The following is a 22,137-nucleotide window of genomic DNA, read 5'->3' as shown; positions in this document are numbered from 1 at the left end:
GTCCACATCAGAAAGAAAGATCTTAAATTGACACCCTAACATCACAATTAAAAGAGCTAGAGAGGCAACAGCAAACTAATCCAAAAGCTAACAGAAGACAAGAAATAACTAAGAGCAGAGCAGAATTGAAGGAGATAGAGGCATAAAAATCCCTCCAAAAAAATCAGTTAATCCAGGAGCTGGTTTTCAGAAAAAAATAACAAAATAGATAGACAGTTAACTAGACTAATGAAGAAGAAAAGTGAGAAGAATCAGATAGACACAGTAAAAAAGCATAAAGGGGAGATCATCACTGACCCAAGAGAAATACGAACTACCATCAGAGAATCCTGTAAACACCTCTATGCCAATAAACTAGAACATCAAGAAGAAATGGATAAATTCCTGGACACATACACCCTCTCAAGTCTAAACCAGGAAGAAGCCAAATCCTTGAATAGACCAATAACAAGTTATAAAAACTGAGGCAGTAATTAATAACCTACCATCAAAAGAAGCCCAGGACCAGACAAATTCACAGCTGAATTCTATCAGAGGTACAAAAACGGGCTGGTATCATTCCTTCTGAAATTACTGCAAACAATTGAAAGGGAAGGACTCCTCCACATCGATTTTATGAAGCCAGAATCATCCTGATACCAAAACCTGGAAGAGATATAACAAGAAAAAAATTCAAGCCAATATATCCCTGATGAACATCGATGTGAAAATTTTTAATATAAAATACTGCCAAAGCATATCCAGCAGCACATCAAACACCTAATCTATCACGAGCAAGTTGGCTTCATCCCTGGGATGCAAGGCTGGTTCAACTTATGCAAATCAATCAATGTAATCTATCACATAAACAGAACCAAAGAGAAAAACAACATGATTATCTTATAGATGCACAAAGGTCTTTGATAAAATTCAACATCCCATCATGTTAAAAACTCTCAATAAACTAAGCATTGATGGAACATATTTTAAAATAAGAGCTATTTTTGACACTCACAGTCAATATCACATTGAATAGGCAAAAGCTGGAAGAATTCCCTTTGAAAACCAGCACAAGACAACAATGCCCTCTCTCCCTGTTTCTACTCAACATAATACTGGAAGTTCTGGCCAAGACAATTAGGCAAGAGAGAGAAACAAAGGGTACTCAAATAGAAAAAGAGAAGGTCAAATTATCTGTTTTCAGGCAACATGATTTTATATTTAGAAAACCCCATCATCTTAGCCCTAAAACTCCTCAAACTGATAAGCAACTTCAGCACAGTCTCAGGATACAAAATCAGTGTGCAAAACTCACAGGCACTTTTTTACACCAACAATAGACAAGCAGAAAGCCAAATCATGAATGAACTCTCCCATTTACAATTGCTACCAAGAGAATAGCATACCTAGAAATAGAGCTTCCAAATATGTGAAAGACCTCTTCAAGGAGAACTACAAACCACTGCTTGAGGAAATAAGGGAGGACACAAACAAATAAAAAAAAATTCCATTCTTATGGATAGAAAGAATCAATATTGTGAAAATAGCCGTACTGCTCAAATAATTTATAGATTTAATGCTATTCCCATCAAACTATCATTGACATCTACAGCAACCAAAACAACATGCGACTGGTACCAAAACAGGCATATGGTGGAACAGAACAGAGTCCTCAGAAATAACACCACACATCTTCAACCATCTTCAACAAACCTGACAAAAACAGGCAAAGAGGAAAAGATCTCCTATTCAATAAATGGTGCTGGAACAACTGGCCAGCCTTATGCAGAAAACTACAACTGGATGCCTTTATTAAACCTTATACAAAAATTAATTAAAGGTGGATTAACTTAAATGTAAAACCCCAAACAATAAAAACCCTAAAGGAAAACCTAGGCAATACCATCCAGGATATAGGCATGGGCAAAGACTTCATGACTAAAACACCAAAAGGAATTGCAAGAAAAGCCAAAATTGACAAATTATATCTAACTAAACTAAAGAGCTTCCTCACTCCAAAAGAAATTATCATCAGAGTGAACAGGCAACATGATTTTATATTTAGAAAATGGGAGAACATTTTTGCAGTCTATCCAGGCAAAGGTCTAATATCCAGAATTTACAAGGAACTTAGATAAATATACAAGAAAAAAACAAACAACCCCATCAAAGAGTGGGCAAAATATATGAACAGACACTTCTCAAAAGAAGACATTCATGTGGCCAACAAACACAGGAATAAAAACCTAAACATCGCTTATCATTAGAGAAATGCAAATCAAAACCACAATGAGATATTATCTCATGCCAGTCAGAATGGCAATTATTAAAAAGTAAAGAATCAATAGATGCTGGCAAGGCTGTGGAGAAACAGCAACACTTTTACACTGTTGGTGGGAATGTAATTACTTCAACAATTGTGAAAGACAGTGTGGCAATTCCTTAAGGATCTAGAACCAGAAATACCATTTGACCCAGGAATCCCATTACTGGGTATACACCCAAAGGAATATAAATCATTCTACTATAAAGACACATGCACCCATATGTTTATTGCAGCACTATTTACAATAGCAAAGTCATGGAACTAGCTCAAGTGCCCATCAATGATAGACTGGATAAAGCATATGTGGTACATATACACCATGGAATACTATGCAGCCAGAAAAATGAATGAGATCATGGCTTTTGTAGGGACATGGATGAAGCTGGAAGCCATCATCCTCAGCAAAGTAACACAGGAACAAAAAAACCAAACACTATACGTTCTCACTCTTAAGTGGGAGTTGAACAATGAGGACACATAGACACAGGGAGGGGAGCAACACACACCAGGATCTGTTGGGAGATTGCGAGTGAGGGGATAGAATTTAGAGGATGGGTCAATTGGTTCAGCAAACCACCATGTCACATGTATGCCTATGTAACGCAACTGCACATTCTGCACATGTATTCCAGAATTTAAAATTTTTTAAAAGTTTGAGAAAAAATATATTCTCTTTAAAACATTCTTATAGAATATTTTGAAAATTTATGTGAATAATAGCATAATCATCAGTTTTCTAAAAGCAAGCAAAACCAAAATGTCTCTCCAAAGTAAAATATTACTATTTATAAGAAATAACACCATTTGAGCCGAGAAATATTTAACTACAAGATATTCTCCTGAAAAGTGGTAAGTCTAGTTAATAATTATCAATACTGTCAAGAAACATTCATCAAACATTTACTGAAGCATAAAACTATTTGTGGCATGTACAATATTGCTACTTCTTGACTGAAAGAGCAATATTTTTGGTTCCAGAAGAGAGAATTACCACCCGCTAAGTCTTTTCCATGGGATCAGGAACAGAAGATAGATATTCTTCCTCAGAGCAAAAAAATACTGAAATTTATTGAAGCTTTCTCTAACTACAGGGATTAGAGAAAAGTCTTCCAAAAATAAGACTGCCAAAAATAAGGACACCCATTAGTTATGATTTATTTTCTTATGCGAAATACATAGACTTGAACTAAAAATTGTATTGCATGCCCTTGCATAGTAAATTTGAACCAACTGTCTTTTGTCTGAGGCTAAAAAGTTGAAACCAGAAACATAGATTACATATTTCCAAATTTTCTCAATTGTCTTAGAGTAGTCGAGAATAACTTTGTTTCAGATATTATGCAAAATATTTTACAATAACATTTATAATACTCCCCCAAGGTAGTATTATCTTCCCCTGTAATGAAACACCAAAACGTGAATTAGTACATTTAAAGACACAGAAGTAATAGGTGGCAGAACTTACATGGGAACTTGCATAAGACATGTTGTAAATTGTGTGCACTTACCACTTTCCTACAATAAAAAGCTGTGAGTAATTAATATGGAAGTTGCAACATCAAAGCCAGAAACACGGTGACCAAAGGGCTTTCACATTTCACACAGGACATCTGACCAGAGCGTGTGAGTCTGAAAACAAGATGTTTTGCTATCCAGACTATGGAGATCATTACAATGATATCCAAGTGGATGTTAAATACCAGTCCACCAAATCCACTAAATTTTTTCATCAAATTCTTTCAACAGCATATATTAGGTGGAGGCAAAAATAACTGCAGGTTTTGCCATTGAAAATAAAGGCAAAACTGCAATTAATTTTGCACCAACTAATAGAACAAAAATCACTGTTAGCTGTTATTACAAAGTAAAAATATTCAAAATATCACTAAGAATAAAAAATAGAAATATATAGATGTGAAAATATTTATACGATATGTGATTAACTGAGAAGAAAATGACATTGATGATACAAACCTTAGTTCTGGGAGAAAACATTTATACATATGCTTATTGTATCAATACAAAAGTAGTAGACATTTTCATACTAGAATGCTAACACTGATACCTCTGAGGAATGATGGGTGAGACAAAGGTCTTTACTTATGGCTCATATTTCAAAAATGCAAACACCAATACAATTACTTAAATAAATTTATATTTTATAAAGCCCTCTTGGACAATTTAGTACACTTTCCACCATTATGGTACAAAAAAAGAATCAATTTTTTTTCACTTTTTATTTTTTACCTCTTGACGAGAAAGTCCTTAAAATTAAAAAGAATTCAAAATGAAAACAGGAATAGGAAAACTAAAACCACACTGAATTAATTAGATCACTTGACATCCCAGAAGATAGCTTTTAAAGGTCTTTTTGAAGATAATATAAGATTTGGCAAGATTTAGCATCACAAATTTGGTAGTGGTGATTTTTGACAATTGTTAAATTTAGAGTCATATTTATATCGATCATTTTTATTCATAAAAGGAGACTATTATTACAATTCTATCTTTCCTGTAACTCAGATTGCTTTGCATATACAATTTATGTAATTTAGTATCTTGTTTGTACTTTTTACAGCAGCTTATTGAGAAGCTATGTAGATTAAGGAAAGATGGAAGATAATCATGTGCCATTATACAAATTACTTCTTTTTTTATATGCTTAATTGTTATAACTAAGAACAGAGGCTATTAAACTGTCATGTGTTTCTAACATTGAATTTAAAGAGTAAAGCACATTTAATAATAGAATTCGTATTTGGCTACACTCAGTATAACATTCTCATTGTATGATTCATTTAAAATATTGCAAGAGTGCATTCATATTACAGACATTTTCATTCAGTTGGAGTTATGATGACTAATTTATTAGGTAATGACATTTAGATATTTTAGAAAAACCTTTGTACTCTTTTGCTTCTCAAAAGTTAGCTTTTACTTACATTATTTTAAAGTCTGGCTAAACTTAAGCATAGCACTAAAATGGGATGTATGGAATTTGCAATAATAGTCACATGGTATCTTTATTCATAACTACAGTAAATATATTTCCTTTTTAGATTTTTTTTTGTTTATATAGTGTTCTCTCTCATATTTTTATTAAATGTTGTGACTTTTTTGTTTGTTTGTTTGAGATGGAGTTTCGCTCTTGTTGCCCAGGCTGGAGTGTGATGGTGCTATCTTGGCTTTCCGCAACCTCTGTCACCTGGGTTCAAGTGATTCTCCTGCCTCAGTCTGCTGTGTAGCTTGGATTACAGGCACACACCACCATGCCTGGCTAACTTCTTGTATTTTTAGTAGAGACTGGGTTTCTCCATGTTGGTCAAGCTAGTCTTGAACTCCCAACCTCAGGTGATCCGCCCGCTTTGGTGTCTCAAAGTGTTGGGATTACAGGCGTGAGCCACCGTGCCCGGCTTTAATGTTATGTCTTTTATGTGATAGATAATAAAAACAAAGAAAGAGGAAAAAACACCCTCACATCATTTGAATCCTAAAAATTTCTCTGAGATAGTAGGCCCTCAGATTTTGCGTGGTTTTATTTCCTACCCATTACCCATAACTGTCTTCCCAATGTGTCTATCTTCAGTAAATTTCAACTTCCTTCTCAATTGGTTCATTGGTGTGATATAATCAATGACATGGACCAGCTTTATATCCTGCTTAGGGAAAAGACAATTCCCTGCTAAGTAGACATGTCATAGAGCTGGAAAGGATACATTCCCCCTAAATAACATTGTGAATGTATATTACAGGCCTTGTCTTTTGAAAGCAAATTGTTCCACGTGCTTTTTATTCTCAAGTACATAGAAAATGTAAGTGTTTGTGAGATTAATAGCCATGTACTAGAGAATTTGTTGATTTTTTTTCAAGGATACTATAATTTGAATAACGGTTGCAATTAGAATAACTATTTGACTTTTATAACAATTTAGTACTTTTTTTCTTGATTCATTTATTCTTTGCCAAAGTCAGAAGTTGAGTTAAAGGGGATATAGTAAAAATCACTATCTCTGCATCCTCCAAATGCCGAATGGTATGAGGTAGCATTACTGTTGGTCTGCTTTGCTCCAAGGATGCAGCATTACTTTTGATCTACTACATAGATGAATGCTCTTCTAGTGGTTTGCATTTGGCTTCTCCTACCATAATAGTCTTCATTTCATGGGTCAAAGAAATAATATGAGAATTCTGTCATTGCTGAGTATGTTTATTCAAATTGTACATTCTGGAATTGAAGTAATAATCACAGGGTGGTTTTGTCCAACCACTACATACACTGTGATACCAAACTAAGCCAAAGTTCCACTGATTATCTGATCTCTGTAAGCTCCTACCCTGTGGAACCACAGTGAAGGTTTATGTCCCCACATACTTGGGTCAATGTGTTTAGTTACTCTCCCCATCTGAATTTTTCCTTTCTGAATGCACAGTCACCTGGGAAAGATTAGAGTGTACATTTCCTTAAGGTGATTGAACTTCATTCATGGGGCTCAGGGTCTTGAACTGGTTCAATTCTTAACTTCATAGAGGAGCTATGTCTTTCTGTTTTGGTGGTTCAAGTCAGACTTCTGTTCTCTAGTCCTAGAGCTCTTCTGCTTATATAGACAAAGTAAGACTTCAGTAGGCTATCTGTTTTGGTTATAAAGATATGATGAACTAACTAATGCCAAAAAAACTTGAAAGTCAAACTGTTCTAATATCACTTTGGTTCCACTCTCCATTATAATAAACACTCCATTACAGTAACTACATCTACCTCTCCTACAATCTACCAATGTCTTAGATGATTGACACCACTTGGCCCCTACTTCCATGGGAATCCATTGTTTCCATTGAACTTATGGATATCAGTTTGATGCCATCAATCCCCCTGTCATTCTGATCCATTCAGAAAGAAAGAAGAAGAAAAAAAGAAAGGGGGCTGGGTGGGGAGAAAGAAATAAAGCTCATCTAACATTTTGGAGTTCCGCTTCTAAATTTATTTCTTGCAGCTATGATTAAAAGAGTGTCTTCTGAAATCTACAGAATATGGAGGCAGGTCTTACATAATAAATATACTCTATTATTTAAATCTCCATAAGCTTTCAGGTAGTTTCCTCTGTAGTACACCAAGACAATTTTGGTATTTAATCTCTACTTAATGTAGGCCACCTTCTGGTCTATATTTTAGTCAACCAAAGAGCAAATTGTTAGGACCATGCCTATCCGTGTCTTCTAAAATGCTGTATCTAAAATCCCTGCTTAGTAAACCCATATAAACAAATTTGATGTAATCCATTTTCATATTCTTCTATTTGATCCATTGATTGTAAGATGTATTTCCACGTGATTCTCTAGGTTTGTGTCACTGTAAAGCAGCAAAATAAAATAATAATTTGGCTAGTTTTTCCATCTCCTTATGGATCACAGTTGGGCCTGCTCAAGAATGAGCCTGGGAATAGGTGTAGAAGCAAGGAGAGATTGTGGGATAGGTCCCGATGAGAATCAGGCAGTGCCTTGCAATACAGGTATTAATATTTTAGGAGAGATCATTACAGATTTTTCAGGAAGGTAGGGCTAACCTCCCCAGGCAGGGTAAAAGAGCAGCTTCAACTAGCAAAGATGGTTTGGTGGACTTTATAGTACTCTTAAGGCCCCAGCTTTATAGAAATCTGCCACATTTGCAGTGCCTAGGTGACTCACAGGGAGTAAATTAATTCCCCTGAAAAGTTGTATTAATATTCTTAGATGTCATTAATTTTGTTTTCCAGAGAGAGTTATTAACAAAGACTGCAATATTTTATTGACATGGCAAGTTACTCATCAAAAATGATCAGATTCAATGCAACTATTAGATGTTTCCTAAACATAATTGTACTCCAGATTTATGTATAGTATATATAATTCTATAATGAGTAAAATTACTGAAAAGTATTTATTTTCTGTTTCTGAGCCTAGATAGTAAAACTCTCACTACAGTTACTGTAAGATGATAGAATGTAAGTATTCAAGGGATAGTAGTTAAGTTAATTTTTTAGGATAAAATAAAATAATCTATGTAAATATACAAATTTCAATTTTTAAATATATTTATCTTAAAAAGATTGAAAAATGAGATTTTATTTACATTGAAATTATGGGAGACAATCTCCTGTACAATCTACCCTCTAAATAATTTCCAAAAAAAGGCATGTTTGTGTCTAAGGCAAAATTCTAGACTTATCCTAATTATCTCACAAGTACAAAAAAAAATAGTAGGAAAGCATCACAGTAAACTCAAGAAAGTATAATGCAAAAGAGTATTTAATAGAACATATTTAATTTCCAACTCTGTATATTTAAATAAATTTTATTAAACAAATTTTATTCTTTAACCTTTGTTGTCACTCAGTGAAAAGTGCTTTCTTCTTAGACTGGTATTAATGTTAGCTAGGATCATGTCCTGCGAACAGTAGCTAAGTTACCATAAGGCTGTTCAGTAAAAGATTCAAAGTCTTGGGCCTTAGTTATATTTCAGGAAATTTTTGAATTCCCTGAAGTATTAAAGAGTTTTGTCTCTAGTAATGACTTTTAGAACTTTTGAAAAACTGTCAGTTACTGGAAAAATAATTGTATTACTATAAGTATATAAACAGCATTAACCATATATGTACACATACATAATGGTATAAAAATAATATGAGAGTGTTCTTTTGTTAGTAAGATTAACCAAGAGATTTCTTAAGTGGAAACTTTGTCAGTATTTTTCAAAACGGCCTTATGGAGAAAAAAAAAAACTATTTGTATTATTTTCTAAAGGAGAATGTTTATTTTGTAAAAAAGAAAGCTTTATACATACCATACAATTCACCCACTTAAAGCATACAATTTAGTGGCTTTTAGCATATACGCAGATTTCTGCAACCACCACCACAGTCACTTTTAGAACATTGCCATTATCCCAAAATAGATTTTCTTTTAGGAAGAGTCTGCTGGTGACAGAATCCCTGGCTTTGTTTGTCCAAAAACATAAGATATTTTTCCCTGTGTATGCAGTTGTAAGTTGACAATTTTCTTTCATTCCAGTTAACACTGATTGTAGTTGAGACATCTGCTGCTGTGTTGCTCCTTGAAAGGTAATGTGTCTTTTCTCTCTAATTTTAAGATCTTTTCTTGGTCTTTTGTTCTGCAATTTTATTACAATGTGGCTAGGTTTGTGATAATTTTAAAATAAGTCTACAAATTCTTAGACAGTCCTTTCTTCATGAAATAGAACCTAATTCTTCTCCCTCTGAGTGTGCGTTAGACATAGTGACTTCATTCTAACCACAGACTTTGGCAGAATATTATTTCCAAAACCAGGCCAAGGTTCTCTCTTGCTTTCTCTCTTGTATTACCACTCTGGGAAAGCCAGCTGTCAGGTCATGAGCACACTTAAGCAAGCCCTGAGGAGGGGTCCATGTGACAAGACACAGAGGCCTCCAATAAACAGCCATGTTTGTGAGCCATTTTGGAAGCAGATCCTCCACTCCCAGTCCAGCCTTCAGATGACTACAAACTCACTAGTGACCCTAAGCTAGACCTACTAATCTAAGCCACTAATGATTCCAGACCCACAGCAACTGTAAGATATTAATAAGTATTTGTTATTTTAAGCCTCTGAGTACTGGGTAATTTGTATTTTGAAATTGATTAATACAAAAGATGTAAAAAATGTTAAAATAAATTTGCTTATTGAGCTAAAATAAACATACAAACAGTGCATAAAATATATGTGATGTTTGATATATGTCCTCTCCAAATCTCATGTGGAAATATAATCCCCAGTGTTGGAGGTCAGGCCTAGTGGGAGGTGTTTGGGTCATGGGGATAGATCCCTCATAAATGTCTTGGTACCATCCCCTTGGTCATAAGTGATAACCTCACTCTTTTAGTTCATGTGAGAGCTGTTTGTTTAAAAGAGGCTGGTACCTCCTTCTCATTCTCTCTTGCTCCCTCGTTCTCCATGTAATATACCTATTTCACCCTTATGGGAAACCATTTAATAAAATTTACTTATGGTAGAAAGCCTGAGTAAAACCTTCCTGAGACCTAACCAGAAGCCAAACATATGCTGGTATTATGCTTGTACAACCTGAAGAAACTTTAGCCAAATAAACCTCTTTTCTTTAAAAATTACCCAGTCTTAACTATTATTTTATAGCAACACAAAATGGACTTATACAGTATATATACAGTTCAATAAATATTCATAAAGTAAAAATATCTAATTAATCACCTTCTTGAATTTGTGGATTGATTTTCAAAAGTTCTTGAAGGTTATCAGACATTGTCTTTTAATATTGTCTCTGCCCCATTCTTACCCTCTCTTTTTCTTTTCTCCTAGAACTGCAATCACAAGCTATGTTGAATCTTCTCATTCTGTCCTCTGTATCCTTCAGCCTTTTGCTTTATATTATTGATATGTTTATCACACTAGGCTGCATATTGGAAAACTTCTTCAGATCTAGGTTCCTATTGACTAATTGTTTTTTCAGCTTTGTCTAATTCACATATACAAGGTTTTTCATTGCAATAATATAGTAGTCACTCCTTACCCATAAGGATTATGTTCCAAGAAACACAATGGCTGCCAGAAACTGTGAATAGTACTGATCTCTGCATATACAATGTTTTCTCCTTTATATACATAACTATGATAAAGTTTAATTTATAAATTCAGCATAGTAGATTAACAAATATGCCTACTGATAAAATGAAATAATTATTTACATATACCATAAGTTCTCTGAACGTGGTTTCTCTTTCTCTTTCTCTCTCTCTCTCTCTCTCTCTCTCTCTCTCTCTCTCTCTCTCTCTCTCTCTCTCAAAATATCTTATTGTGTGTAATATTTTCAGACTGCAGTTGAATGCAGGTAACTGAAACCACAGAAAGTGAAACTCTGGATAAGAGGAGACGCTGCATTTTATGTTTCCAGAACATCAGTTGGTTCTTTTACAAATCTGCTCCTATTTCTACATCCTAGTTCTTAAAGTTCTTAAATCGTTTTAAAACATTTAAATTCAATGCCTGGTAATTCTGATACCTGAAGTCTTTGCAAATCTGATTCTACCATGTTATTTTTATATCCTTTGCTCTTTATGTTTTATTTCTTCCTGTCTAAAACATTTCTCTTTATGTTCTTTAATTTTTTTTAATTTTATAATTTGAAGCTCTTGTCTCATAATTTATGCCCCTCTTCTTTTGTTGCTCATTTCCCACAGTCCCATCCTCCTAGATAGGGTCAGGATCCTAGTTACACTGATGGAAGGGGTAGGTGCTATGCTCATTAAATTCATTGGTGGTGAGGAAGCACAGCATAGACTGGCACACGTCATGTTTGGAAATAACCTTCCAGGGTTCATGAATCCTGGATCACTGAGTAGGTCCTAAGCTGCTCGGTTTTCTTAAAACTCTATCATTGAGAATTATTTGAAAACTGAGATGAATAAGTTTGTCCAAGTTTTTCTTCTGTTGCCACACAAGCATTCTGCCTCCAGCAGCAATTTCAGAAAATGCAAAGAGCCTTTTCATCCTTTATTCCTAGGAAAGGAAGCCCAGCTCCAGTCCTGCCAACTGTACAGAGGGAGCCTGGCTTTAGTCCTGTCAACTCTCGGCATGTTTGTTTCCTGACCATTAGGGGAGTCAGAGTCCTGGCCTTGTCTCACTGCTCAATGCCCAATGCAGCTCTGACTGGTGCAGTAGGCAGAGGGGCTCCCTCAGGCTGGGCAGAGTGAGGAAAAGCAGTGCCAGGACCCTCAAATCTGAAGTGGCCTCAAATGGGGGCTTGCCAGGGCCCAGTGTTTCTTCTTCTTCTTTTTTTTTTTTTTTTTTTTTTTTTTTTTTTTTGAGATGGAGTTTCACTCTTGTTACCCAAGCTGGAGTGCAATGGTGCAATCGTGGCTCACCACAACCTCCGCCTCCTGGGTTCAGGCAATTCTCCTCCCTCAGCCTCCTGAGTAGCTGGGATTACAGGCACGTGCCACCATGCCCAGCTAATTTTTTGTATTTTTAGTAGAGATAGGGTTTCACCATGTTGACCAGGATGGCCTCGATCTCCTGACCTCATGATCCACCCGCCTCGGCCTCCCAAAGTGCTGGGATTACAGGCTTGAGCCACCACACCAGGCCTCTTCTTTTTCTTATGCTGTGAAGGAGTCCACACAGAATCAGGATGGAAGCCTCTTCAGCTGTCTCTCAGACTACCATAAAGCCTAGACCTAGGGAAAGTCTTAAAAGAACTCTCATACCCTGTCTCTGTCACCCATGGGTTTTGCAATGACCACCACTGACCATGAACTTGACCATAACTTGGACCTTGCTCAGCCCTGTGCCATCCCCACCCCTCCAGCTTCAACATGCCTAACCCTAAATAGGGATTATTTGTATTAAGCAACACCTCTGAAGCCACCCTGTCTTGGAGCCCAAACCCACATTACTGCTTTACCTAGGAAATATTTCACAGATTTCTGCCACGCAGGGGGCTTTACTTGTCTGTATTTCTAGAGATTTTTTTAAAAGTTCAAATACATACATATGGCAGACACAGGCACACTCAGAGAATTGTTGCTGGCTCTTCCCCTTCCCTGATCACCAAGAATGGTAGAGACCACGCAGGAGAGAAGAAGCTTACCTCACCCATGGAAGTTTCAGACATTAGGGATCAAGGCTTCACTGCTCAGAAACCAAACTGAAAGTGATGGCGAGCCAGCCACATCTCTTAGGTCCCAGTCAGGCTTCTAGAGGGTGAGGTTGGCCAAATCCATCTCCTCGATGACAGGCTCTGCCTTGGCAGCCTACAGTTTCTCCTTCACCTTCTCCTCCACAACAACTGGTTTGGCCTAGAAACCTTCTTCCTTTTCAGGTCCTCATCCTCTGGGACATGGTTTTGCAGCCTGAATTCCCTGAGCATCTTGCTTTCCTTCTCCTCTTCACTGAGCTGCTTGGTCTTTGGCTCCCCATTTTCCTTTTCCCTGTGCCTGGTTTTCTCATTAGGCCTTCAGCTATTCTTTTACCACAGAGCCTCTTCCTAGCCAGTCCGGGTCTACAGCCACCTTTCAGCCACCTTCCCCCGACCTTCCTTCCACTACCTTCCTTCCGCCATCACCGTCTTGCCCACAGACCCCTCGTTTTCTCTCATCTTGCATTACTCATTCCCAAGGAGACAATCAAAGAGAGTAGAGAAACAAAGGCCTATTATTATTTTATTATTATTATACTTTAAGTACTGTGGTACACGTGCAGAATATGCAGGTTTGTTACATAGATATACACGTGCTATGGTGGTTTGCTGCATCCATTCCCCTATCATCTACATTAGGTATTTCTCCTAGTTAGCTCTCCCCAATCCCCCACCACTGCTTTTCCTTTCCTAACCCCCGCACCCCTGACAGGCCCCTATGTCCATGTGCTCTCATGTTCAACACTCACTTTTGAGTGAGAACATGCAGTGTTTGGTTTTCTGTTCTTGTGTCAGTTTGCTGATAATGATGGTTTCCAGCTTTATCCATGTCCCTGCAAAGGACATGAACTCATCATTCTTGATTACTGCATAGTGTTCCATGGTATGTATGTGCCACATTTTCTTTATGCAGTCTATCATTGATGGGCATTTGGGTTGGTTCCGAGTCTTTGCTATTGTGAACAGTGCCACAGTAAACATGCATGGGCATGTGTCTCTATAGTTGAATGTTTTATAATCCTTTGGTTATATACCCAGTAATGGGATTGCTGGGTCAAATGCTATGTCTATTTCTAGATCCTTGAAGAATAACCACACTGTCTTCCACAATGGTTGAACTAACTTACACTCCCACCAGCAGTGTAAAAGCGTTCCTATTTCTTCACATCCTCTCCAGCATCTGTTGTTTCCTGATTTTTTTTTTTCATATGGAAGACTTCACGAATTTGCATGTCATCCTTGAGCAGGGGCCATGCTAATCCTTTCTCTATTGTTCCAATTTTAGTATATGTGCTGCCAAAGTGAGCACCTCTCCTGATTTTTTAATGATTGCTATTCTAACGAGCATGAGGTGGTATCTCAATGTGGTTTTGATTTGCATTTCTCTAAAGACCAGTGATGCTGCGTTTTTCTTCATATCTTTGTTGACTGCATAAATGCCTTCTTTTGAGAAGTGTCTGTTCATATCCTTTGCCCACTTTTTGATGGGGTTGTTTTCTTCTTGTAAATTTGTTTAAGTTCTTTGTAGATTCTGGTTATTAGCCCTTTGTCAGATGGGTAGATTGCAAAACTTTTCTTCCATTCTTTTGATTGCCTGTTCACTCTAATGATGCTTCTTTTGCTGTGCAGAAGCTCTTAGGTTTAATTAGATCCCATTTGTCTATTTTGGGATTTGTTGTTATTACTTTTGGTGTTTTAGTCATGAAGTCCTTGCCTATACCTATGTTTCTATGAAAATGTTAACATCAAACTATAATAATTAGATGTTAAATTTGTTTATTGGTCTTATCATTATAAAAGAATTTGAACAAATATTCAAGCTTTTTCTTGTAAAGTTGAAAAACTTATTTCCAAGTTAATTATATGCATTACTAGTATTTATTGAGAAATATCTTTTTAGCATATATTATACAACACAGACCTATGAACAGCCTTCTAAAGTGTTTTCAAATTTGGCTTCCACTAATAAAAATTTCTTATCATCACTTTGTTATTTTTCTTCCAAGGATCTTAGAAAGATGCATGTATTCACATGAGCCCTTTGTTACACTTTAGTTTCTCTGTATTGGTCAAATTTGTTTGTTTTCACATATAATCAAGGATATAGAGACTAGGCTGTATGGTTAAGGTCAAATCGCAATATATATTAGAGCTTAGAACAGAATAACTTCTTAATTTTCAGAAATTATAACATCCATTTTGTCAACACAATTCTCATTTTTTCAGATGTGCACAATAAAGGTAAAATTTTGCATTTTAGAGTGTAAATTGTCATTTTCAAGAATAAATATTAACATACAGATTAATGTTACATCTAAAATTTTATAGCAACTCATCTTTTACTTTTGCAATCTTTATTTCCTAGAATTATGTCATAGATAATAAAATGACTTGAGGCAGAATTCATAGTATAAAGCCATTTGCCCTGTCACAAATGACAATGAATTCCTTATACTCAATTCAGAAAGTAGATTAATGAAAGTAAAATCATTACAAGATGAACCATTAAGTTAAAGCATTAGAATAATCTCACCTACTTTTGGATTTTTGAAGATACAGGATTCAAGTCCACATGTGTAAGAGGACATTTTGCTTTTCAGGCCACAAATATGGAATAGTGCATAAGACAACTGCCTCACTGGATTAGATCAGGATTTAGCTTTTCTAATAATATCTCTAACAGAATGTAGGGTAGAAAAGTTGCCATTTAGAATGGTGATTCAAAAGATCAAAAGCAGAAATGATTATTTAAAACTCTCAGTCTGTTGGAATTTTGAGTCAGAACAGGTCTTGTGAATATAGGTTCCATATGTTTACTACCTACTGTGAAAAATAAGTGGTTACTCTATAGAGTTACAAAACCACTATTTTCAATTCCAGGAGGTCTCCTCTAATATTACAGGCTTAATAAGAAAATAGACATTTACTCTATCCTTTCATTCATTTTTCATATTTCAGAGCTAAAATTGCATTTGGAGATAGTCAAATTAATTCCTCTTGTTTTTCAGAGAAAACTTAGTTCCATAAAAGGCAGTGACTTTGTCTAAGTATCAGAGAATAGTGATAGATTTGTCCTCTATTGAAATATTCTTATAACTCATAAGCCTGCTTTTCATGTTTCATTTTGCTTTTCAACGATTTTCTTGATGTACCATTTGTTCAATAACAAATATGTGCTAAAAATGTATACTTGCTTTTATATTTCTTTAGTTGAGTTTATATTTTTGTCAGGAAGGAACAACAAAGAATAAACTGTAAAACTAACAAATACAAGGCCGGGCCCACTGGCTCACGTCTGTAATCCTGGCATTTGGGGAGGTCAAGACAGGTGGATTACCTGAGGTCAAGAGTACAAGACCAGTCTGACCAACATGGATAAACCCCATCTCTACTAAAAATACATAGTTAGCCAGGTGTGGTGGCATATGCCTGTAATCCCTGTTACTTGGGAGGCTGAGGAAGGAGTATCACTTGAACCTGGGAGGTGTGGAGGTTGCGGTGAACCAAGATTGTGCCGTTGCACTACAGCCTGGGCAGCAAGAGTGAAACTCCATCTCAAAACAAAAACAAAAACAAAGCAAAACAAAGCAAAACAAACAAAAAACAGCAACTAACAAATACATAAATTGTACATGTATAATACACATAATTGTATAGTATGCATACGTAGTTTGTAAAAAAATATATGGAAATTGTATATATATAAAGAGATGATAAATTATATGTAAGAACTGCTATAGGGTAAAGATGATGTCTAATTTATTAGGTTGGTGCAAAAGTAATTGCGGTTTTTGCCATTACTTTCAATGACAAGAAACACAATTAATTTTGCACTAGCCTAATAATATGGGAGTAGGCATTATTGGCAAAATGGCGAAATATTTTTCTTGAGACAATATTTTGCTTTAGAAAATACATGGAGGAATTGAGACAATTAGAAATGCAGGTATTTATGCCACAATGCAAGGTAATGGGGGTGAGGCATTTACTCCTTGGAGCATTAGCAAGGAAGGCAGTATGGCTCAAGTGAATAAACTAATGGAAATAGTGGGAAAAGAATCCAGAGAAATTATGGAAGTCTTCATCATATATGGTCAAATAGGCCATTGTAAAAACTTTGGCCATTACCTGTAGGAAATGGAAAACCACTGCTTGGATTTGAACACAGTAGTTATATGACCTACCTGACTTAGATTTTCAAAGTTTCACTCTGGCCACACCATTGAGAATAGACTGTAGAGTGTAGAAAGTAAAATTAGAAGCAGAAAGATCTTTTAGGAGCTTACTGCAGTAGTACAAGGATTATAGACATTTTTTAAATGTTTTTAGTGTTAAGAGCAATAACAGTGTATACAGTCATTCAGATACTTAAATCTTTGTCAGTATAGCTCAGTGGTCGTAATGATTAAGATTAAGATTCTAAGATCAGACATTCTTGGGTTTACTGTCTCAATGATTGTGTGACCTTGAACAAGTTAACTGACTCTGTGTATCTTGGTTTTCACATTCCTGAAATTGGGATGCTACAATATAATAATTTTGTGAATATGCCTTTTAAAATTATTGTCTGTCCTTCAAGTTCTAGTTCTATATTTCCAAAATTCTAATTGACTTCTCAAACTGTTTATATCACAAAAGTCTAAGATCTACATGTGCAAATTTGAAAAGTACATAATATGAAAAATAGAAAAGGTAGACCTAATATCCTAATAGAAAAGAAACATGAAATAAGAAAAAAAATTATTTGGACTAAAAGAAAGCAAGAAAGCCATATGATTTTTTAAAAAAATCCTTTTACATTTGGTAAGGCAGAAGCTGCAGATATCGATTGGTAATAAGATTATTATTTGGCCAGGGAAATTAAAGGAGAGTGACAGGAAAGCTTGAAACCACTTTTTCTTGTTGTTGTTGTTATAGTATAGAAAAAGAAAAGACAGGAAATCTTGAAACCACCTTTTTTTTTCTACAGTATAGAAAGAGAAAACAATACTTGGTGAAAGAGAAATTCAAGTGATCAAATAAATTTAAAAAAAAACAAGATACATTACTGAGAATAAGAAAGAGATGTTTTGAAAGAGTCAATAAGGAAATGTATTGAGTGACTTGGAATCATTAGTAAATGTGGGAAAGAAAAGGCCTTGCATTCAATGATTTTCCAGACAATACTTTTTATAAAAGAGAAGTGTGGGAAAAAAGAAAATTGACTGTAAGAAAATAAATGTTAGGGAGAAGGCTTGCATGTGATCTAGAAGAGGTGTTGGTTTAAAGTATAGAATATAAACAGCAAATGGTGATTCTAATTTGAATTTTCATAGTGCTTTTGCAAAACACTGTCTTGCTAACCATATATTTTTTCACAACCCCAAAAACAAAACAAGAAATAAGAACTAAATAGAGCTATACGGACCCTCCCAGTTCAGAATATTTTTCACTAGACCACTCTGTTGGTTTTAAAAGGGGACAATACCTTACCATAAAGCATTTCTGTCATTACTTTAATAATGATACAGTGATAAATATTTTCAGTGGGAAAAACATGTCTTAGTCTAAATATTTTTCAATCTTTGATTGTGATTATTATGACTACTTCTGAAAAAACACTAACAAAACCAAAGAATACTAAATGAGGGGCTTTGGGGCTCTCTTAAGAACATGTAGTCCTTAATATCAGGTAATTTGTAAGTTCAGAGAGTTCCCAAGAAGAAGTAAATAAAGAAAACTGCAAACTGCAAGGAAAAATCAACTGCCACCCTTTTTCTGAGTGGGGTTGTGGCAGTTGGGGTGTGTTCTCCAGAGAACAATACCTCTTCATACAACACGTTACTTCAATTACAGGTATAGAAACTGTGTGTGCGATATGTTTAAGTGGGTAACCCTTTTAAGAGGTTTCTAATCCTGACATTAGAGTGTTGACACCCTAACATCATGATTAAAAGAACTACAGGAGCAAGGTCAAACAAATTCAAAAGCTGGAAGAAGGCAAGAAATAACTAAGATCGAAGCAGAACTGAAGGAGATAGGGACACAAAAAAAAACCTTCAAAAAAAATCAATAAATCCAGGAGCTGGCTGTTTTGAAAGGATCAACAAAATAGATAGACTGCTAGCCAGACTAATAGAAAAGAGAGAAGGTTCAAATAGAGGGAATAAAAAATGATCAAGGAGATATCACCACTGATTCCACAGAAATATACACTACCATCAGAGATTACTACAAACACTTCTATGCAAATAAACAAGTAAATCTAGGAGAAATGGATAAATTCACGGACACTTATATCCTCCCAAGACTAAACCAGGAAGAAGGTTTAATTCCTGAATAGACCAATAACAAAGTCTGAAGTTGAGACAGCAATTAATAGCCTACCAACGAATAAATGTCCAGGACTAGATGGGTTCACAGCCAAATTCTATGAGAGGTACAAAGAGGAGCTTGTACCATTCCTTCTGAAACTGTTCCAAACAATACAAAAAGAGGGAATCCTCCCTAACTCATTTAATATTTCCAACATCGTGCTGATACTGAAACCTGGCAGAGACATAATGACAAAAGAAAATTTCAGGCCAATATCCATGATGAACATTGATGAAAAATCTTCAATAAAATATTGGCAAACCAAATCTAATGGAACATCAAAAATCTTATCCATCACAATCAAGTCAGCTTCATCCAATGGATGCAAGGTTAATTGAATGTCTGCAAATCTATAAACATAATCCATGACATAAACAGAACCAAAGACAAAAGCCACATGATTATCTCAATAGATGCATAGAAGGCCTTCAACAAAATTCAACAGCCCTTTATGCTAAAAAACACAATAAATTAGGTATCGATGGATCATATCTCAAAATAATAAGAGCAATTTGTGACAAATCCACAGCCAATATCATACTGAATGGGCAAAACTGGAAGCATTCCTTTTGAAAACTGGCACAAGACAAGGATGCCCTTTCTCACCACTCCTATTCAACATAGTATTGGAAGTTCTGGCTAGGGCCATCAGGCAAGAGAAAGAAATAAAATGTATTAAAATAAGGAGAGAGGACATCAAATTGTCCAAGTTTGCAGATGACATGGTTGTATATTTAGAAGACGCCAGCGTCTCAGACCAAAATCTCCTTAAGATAATAAGCAACTTCAGCAAAGTCTTAGGATACAAAATCAATGTGCAAAAATCACAAGCATTCCTATACACCAATAATAGACAAACAGAGCCAAAGCATTAGTGAACTCCCATTCACAATTGCTACAAAGAGAATAAACTACTTAGAAATACAACTAACAAGGGATGTGAAGGAACTTTTTTTTTAATTTAATTTTTATTTTATTATTCTTTTTTTAATTGCATTTTAGGTTTTGGGGTACATGTGTAGAACATGCAAGATAGTTGCATAGGTACACACATGGCAGTGTGAATTGCTGCCTTCCTCCCCTTCACCCATATCTGGCATATCTCCCCATGCTATCCCTCCCCAGATCCCCACACACACTGTCCCTCCTCTATTCCCCCCAATAGACCCCAATGTATAGTGCTCCCCTCCCTGTGTCCATGTGTTCTCATTTTTCATCACCCACCTATGAGTGAGAATATGTAGTATTTCATTTTCTGTTCTTGTGTCCGTTTGCTGAGAATGATGTTCTCCAGATTCATCCATGTCCTTACAAAGGACATGAACTCATCGTTCCTGATGGCTGCATAATATTCCATGGTTTATATGTGCCATATTTTCCCAGTCCAGTCTATCATCGATGGGCATTTGGGTTGGTTCCAGGTCTTTGCTATTGTAAACAGTGCTGCAATGAACATTCGTTTGCATGTGTCCTTATAGTAGAATGATTTATAGTCCTTTGGATATATATCCAGTAATGGGATTGCTGGGTCAAATGGAATCTCTATTTCTAGGTCTTTGAGTAATCACCACACTGTCTTCCACAAGGGTTGAACTAATTTACACTCCCACCAACAGTGTAAAAGTGTTCCTATTTCTCCACATCCTCTCCAGCATCTGTTGTCTCCAGATTTTTTAATGATTGCCATTCTAACTGGCATGAAATAGTATCTCAATGTAGTTTTGATTTGCATTTCTCTGATGACCATTGATTATGAGCATTTTTTTCATATGTTTGTTGGCCTCATGTATGTCTTCTTTGTAAAGTGTCTGTTCATATCCTTTGCCCATTTTTGAAGGGCTTGTTTGTTTTTTCTTGTAAATCTGTTTGAGTTCTTTGTAAATTCTGGATATCAGCCCTTTGTCAGATGGGTAAACTGCAAAACTTTTTTCCCATTCTGTTGGTTGCCGATTCACTCTAGTGACTGTTTCTTTTGCCGTGCAGAAGCTGTAGAGTTTCATTAGGTCCCATTTGTCTATTTTGGCTTTTGTTGCCAATACTTTTGGTGTTTTGTTCATGAAGTCCTTGCCTACTCCTATGTCCTGAATGGTTTTGCCCAGATTTTCTTGTAGGGTTTTTATGGTGCCAGGTCTTATGTTTAAGATTCCCAGAATCCAGAAGATTCCTGGGAAGATGGTGCAGTAAGGGCAACTCAGGATTGCAGCTCTCAGTGAAGACACAGAGGGTGAGTGCAGGACGCATTTCCAGATGAATATTTGTTGCCCACCGAACGGGGAGGTTCCCAGGTGTAGGAGAGACACGGGATGCCAGCGCAGCTGCTTCAGCTGGTGCAGCCTTTTCTGTCGGCACCGCAGCACAGCGGCACTCCACACAGAACGCACTGGTCTGGGTGCCCTGTTAAACCAGCAATCTGAGATTTGGGGGGGCAGATTAGCATATTCATCTGATTGAATGGGACTTGGACAGTGAGCCAGATTAGGAGATTCATGGGAGGCAATCTTTGAGCTGGCACAGTGGGTCACTGCACAGAAAATTACACAGAACCCAGTGACCTACCAGCAGGTGACTAAAACACCTGAGAGAGAGTCAACTGTTCAACTTAAAAAGAGATAAAAAAGGGCTCTATGGCAGGGAGCTAGGTGGTCAGGCTTGGCGGGTCCCAACCCCACAAGGACAAACAAAATGGCAATTCAAAATGCTTGCGGTTGAGAGTTTCACTTCGGGCACAGCTGAACCCAGGATGGTGCAGCTCGGTGGGGGAGAGGCATCTGCCATTACCGATGCATTCTGCCCCTACTG

At 36.2% G+C, this 22,137-nt stretch overlaps 1 non-coding gene across 1 annotated transcript; it reads right to left on the bottom strand.

Moving 5' to 3' along the window:
- Nucleotides 1-14,186: 14,186 nt before the first annotated feature.
- Nucleotides 14,187-14,293, bottom strand: LOC118147523 (U6 spliceosomal RNA). Its single transcript, XR_004733977.1, has one exon. It is a non-coding gene; the product is annotated as a U6 spliceosomal RNA (small nuclear RNA).
- Nucleotides 14,294-22,137: the final 7,844 nt, after the last annotated feature.

This window comes from Callithrix jacchus, chromosome 14 (genome assembly GCF_049354715.1).
Source record: "Callithrix jacchus isolate 240 chromosome 14, calJac240_pri, whole genome shotgun sequence".
Taxonomy (NCBI): domain Eukaryota; kingdom Metazoa; phylum Chordata; class Mammalia; order Primates; family Cebidae; genus Callithrix; species Callithrix jacchus.
This window is presented reverse-complemented; position numbering and strand designations above follow the sequence as displayed.